This window comes from Electrophorus electricus, chromosome 5, assembly GCF_041902795.1.
Source record: "Electrophorus electricus isolate QZ-2024a chromosome 5, ASM4190279v1, whole genome shotgun sequence".
NCBI classification, from domain to species: Eukaryota; Metazoa; Chordata; class Actinopteri; order Gymnotiformes; family Gymnotidae; genus Electrophorus; species Electrophorus electricus.
In genome coordinates this window covers 19,789,666-19,794,665 of record NC_137501.1, presented here as the reverse complement: position 1 = coordinate 19,794,665, position 5,000 = coordinate 19,789,666, and the positions used below count along the sequence as shown (strand labels likewise).

General features: G+C 38.3%; 1 protein-coding gene across 2 annotated transcripts in view; it reads right to left on the bottom strand.

Moving 5' to 3' along the window:
* Positions 1–5,000, bottom strand: part of ptprdb (protein tyrosine phosphatase receptor type Db) — a 63,883-nt gene that overhangs the window by 56,138 nt on the left and 2,745 nt on the right. The gene's annotated exons all lie outside the window — the stretch shown is intronic.

The window sequence follows — 5,000 nt, the reverse complement described above, 5'->3', positions numbered from 1 at the left end:
ACCGATACATGCTCACTTTCATATGGACTTTATGCTTTATGCCAATAGCACACACAACTCTGCTGCCCCCACACAGCCAGTCACTTCCTTACCTGTAAAATCTATATAGGCCTCCCCAGCAGCCAAAGCCGTACCCAGCCTTAACTCAGTGCCACCAGTTCCCGATGGATTTTACCTGATACTTCAGCAAGCTGTCCCCAACACAGCTTTCCTCAACACAGATACATCTTGGCCTCCCTGGTAACTAAGACCACTGGCATCATTAATGCATGCTCAGTGCCATCGGTTCTCTCTGGATCTACCACAATACACAATGACTCAACACCCCACTCACCTCCATGTTCCTAAAACTCCAAACCCCTCAGCCATTCCACCTTTAGAGTGCATTTATCCAACTAGTCTGTGCTCTCCTTATCCACAACCACTGAGTAGCCCTTTCAGCTATATCTGATAACTCCTTCACAGCAACGCTTAATTTACGGGCTCTAAAGCCAAATTGCAGAAGCAAGGATGTGGCACACTTAGCTGAAAAAATATTAAACCACAAAGTGCATGTGACTGACAGGTATTTTCAAAGTTATGCAAGTTATCATTGAATCACCAATACCCATTCCAATATAAAATAATTACGTTTCGTGAGGAAGAAGCAGGAACAATTCCCTTCCTATGGAACTTTATGATGAATTCTCTAGGTCTGTGTAAGCCTGACACTGATTGGTAGAGTGGAGGGAATTGATACAGACTGCAGGGAATAACCTCCACAGAACCACTACTTACTCAGCATATCCATAATGTAGGACCAAAGGCTGAGCTAAGATGTAATCCATCAGTTCAGCAGATAAAAAATCTTTAAAAAGGTAAATTAATTATCTTTTAAAAAATCAGTTAATTGCAATTATCAATTGAATGTCAACTTGTCAACCATTAAGGCATAACTGCATTTCAGTAGGATGAACTGAAATGGAATTGACCTCAAACCTGTCTTTCAGCTGTCTAACTCAATAAATGATAAAGCGGGAAAGGGGGAATTTCGTCATAGAAACAGAAAAAGTATGTAACAAACCAGAATAACCCTGAGCTTTCACTTCAAGTATGCCATTTTAACAAGTATGAGTCATGCAATTGCAGTCTCAGTACCTTTCCATACTGCATGCATGAATGCTTATGTTCCTAATCCACACAACACTGTCTGTAGGTCTACATGTCTGTCGAAGTCTGGATTGGGTCAGAACTGTTATCCTGGCTGTCAGTTTTTTGACCTAGCAAAGAACACTGAGACACATAGAGAGCAAGAGGGAGAGACAGACAGACAGACAGACAGAGAGAGAACAAGAACTGAGCAGAAAAAAAGATTCTCCTCATACAGCTGGTCGTAATACTGATATTAGCATTAACACTAACATTGTTACACACCAGGACCAGTCTGAAATGCAAACAATCAGACCAAACCAAATTGTAACACTTCAAAAACAAAACTATATCACCCACTGGAACACACAAACACAAGCACAAAGCAAAATGCAGTGCTATCTGGCCTTAAAAGGACAGGACACTGTAGCAGACTACCTGTTCACAGTGATATTAAACACAGAACCACACTGACAAAGTACAGACTCAGTGAACACAGCCTGGCCATCCAGACTGGCTGATATAAGAAATCATGGCTGCCCAGAGAGCAGAGAATTCTTAATTTCCTTAATTGCAGAGGTTCATTCATGTGGTTTTACTGTAATACTGCTTGGCAAAATTGTTACTGCATATGGTCATGCTAATAAAGCTTACTGAATTGAAAATTGAGAGCAAGAGAGACAGAAAGCACGAGAGAGAGAGAGAGACAGCGCAAGAGAGAGAGATACAGAGAGATAGAGAGCGCGAGAGAGAGACATACAGAAGGATAGAGAGAGCAAGAGAGAGACAGAGCAAAAGAGACAGAGAGCAAGGGAGAGGAGAGAGCAAGAGATAGACAGAGCAAGAGAGAGAGACATACAGAGGGATAGAGAGAGCAAGAGAGAGACAGAGCAAGGGAGCGGAGACAGAGCAGAGAGGCAGAGCATTTCTTAAGTCTTTGTACTTCATCCAACAATTGCTGTCAGATTGTAATTCTAAAAAAATTGTCATGAAATCATTATAGCCTGTTCCATTATAACTTTCTTCTGAATTTGACGATGACTGCAGGCCTAAGGGAAGCTCATGCAGCCTGTATACTATCAGGCTAATAGGTAAATGATAAACTGTGACACCATATTTAATTCTAATTCATAAAGTTCCTGTTGCAATAATTAGCACACTGATGTCAACTTACCAATATACTAAATTCACCTGTGCCCTAGGTGAAAGCCAATGAAAATCAACATGTAAATGAGGCCATGCATATTACAGACCCTCCCCAAAATGACAGACTAATCCTAGGAGACCAGTAGTATGCTGAAAACTGCTCGTTACGTAAAAAGGTAATGCATTGCAAGACTGAAACTGCAAGGTTGTGCTCAGTTGATGACAGTATTCCTAAATCATGGCAGAGCAGCAAAATGTTATGTCTCCTCAGTCCATATCTGTTCATAGTTTCTTCCTCTCCATTACCTAAATTTGCATTTCCTTTGGCAAAATACTTATACTAACTCTAAACAGACCAAAAATGTATGTTTTAAACAAACATTTTTAGAAAAACTATGATCCAATCCAAGTCAGCTTCTTAGCATTTACAAATTGACAGGTTCAGGGTTTTTTTCTGCTGTGGTATTCTTTTATGAACTTCATATGCACACAATGCAGTAGCACCTTGTTTTACGCAGTCAGTAAATTTGTCAGCAATCAACATTATGAATGAGGGAACATGTTACCATGTGCTATTTGTTGTTAAAGGAACAATATTTAATATATTTACTGTACTAAATCATAAAATTACCATGACAAATGACATCAAAGATTAAGGAAACATGCTAAATTGAAACACAGGTTTCTGTGATAACAGTATTAGTTTACACATGCTGAATCATATGCAGTATGTTCTCCTTTGTAATTTCCATTAAGGAGCAGTAAGTCCCGTTTGTGTTTAGACCTGTTATCCTACCCACTGCCTATTTCCCAGTGCCATTTGGACACCCTTGGTTGCCAGATATGAAACAAATTGGCCGGCAAACACAGTGCGCTGCAGCCATGAAAGCAAGCAAACAAACTGGATCAACAGAGTTAATGTTAGATTCTAACCTGACCTAAAAAGTCTCACCATCCTTCTAAAAAGCTCCATCAGCAAACATGTAGTAAAATGCAAATACTGGTGATGCATTTGAAAGATGGAGACAACTTGGAGCCAAGAAGAACCTCATGCTGATTTAGCAAATTTTCTCCTGAACAGGTAAGCATTGAATAATTTATCATTGCTACTAGTAGAGATGGGCATTTTAAGTCAACATTAGAGTACTTTTATTCATACTCTGTGGTCCGTGTGCATTATCAAGTGCAGCGAGTATTTGAGACACAGCTGGAGAAGTGACCCCAACTAGTGCTGACTAATGCCATCAGACTAACACATGCAAACATTAACTGCTATGAGTCACACCTGAGGAGCAGACAGGCCACAGCTGTTTACTACCTCAGCAACAACCACTGTGACAGAAATGAATGACAGAAACTGCAGGTTTGACTGTAAATTAATTCAATTTACAAATGCAATTTATATACATTGAATTAATTCTGACATCCAAATCAAGTAACATTACTCATGCCCATCCCTAGCTACTAGCTATTTAGCTATAATATATAATTATATCATATACAATTAAAACCAAATAGTTTATTCAGTTTTGTGACTGAATCAATGGATGTGTTCAAAATTAGGTAGATCACTAGGTACATATTTTAGAGAAACAATGTACAATTTTCTGTGTAAGTAGGATGATTATGGCTTCATTTGACATGGGTGGGCGCACTTAATACCTGAAGCAGTGGGCTTTTTTTTATGATAACAGGCTTAGTTTTGGCTACTGTACATAACCAGTCATGCAACTAACATTGACAGAGTTATTTCAAAATCCACATGAGCTGGTTTATAATTTGTAAACAATAAAAAACATTGCAAACATATACATTAGCTGATAAACTGAAAGTGTAGGACTCATTGTCACTTGCCATTGTCAAAGTTTCATGTTGAGCTTGTCTCGTGTTTGTTCATGTAGATTCATTGTCCTCAACTTGGCAAGTTTGGAGCGTGAGGAAGAGGGGTGATGGCTGAAAACTCTCCAATGTTTTGAATTTGGAACTGAAGTGTTCATTTTACACACTTGATGTCAATATTACACATTGGCCCTTTAACATCACATTAAATCTGGGGGGAGGTTTTATGAATTTGGTTTGTAGTATTGATTTTAGCCATTTTTCTGTGAACGTTTGCCTTTGCTTAACAACTCTGGATTCAGTTTGTTCTCTTTTGGTATTTTTGGTGTTTGTGATTTGCCTTGTTTTCTACTAAACGTTACTTCCATCTCACCAGTGCAATCCTTAGAGATCTTTTGAGTTTCTCCTTCTCTCTGCACACTTATAATTTAAGTTTGATAGTATTATAATTGAAGTTTGAGAACAGGAATGTTTGCAGTGTAGATTTAAAAGTAGTAAAGTTTTGGGTACCTCTGAGATTTTCACCTATGAGTTTATTCCAGCTGTGGGTAGCATGGTAACTAAAAGCTGCCTTGTCATGCTTTTTTCTAATTTTAGGTTCTGTTATCTGACCAGTTCTTATTGAGGCCTACTAATTTTGTATTACTTTAGCACGTCAGTTTGGCCATTAAATGATTTATAATATGAATATACCCAATCAAATTTATTTGTTAAGTAAGTTTTAAAAAAAACAGTGATTTTTTTAAATGCTGACATATTCCTTTAATGCTACAGAACATTAAGCATGTCTCATTTTTCATTATATATAGAGAAGGATACAGAGAGAAAAGAAGAGAGAGACAGTGTGTGTGTGTGTGTATGTGTGTGTGTGTGTGTGTGTGTGTGTG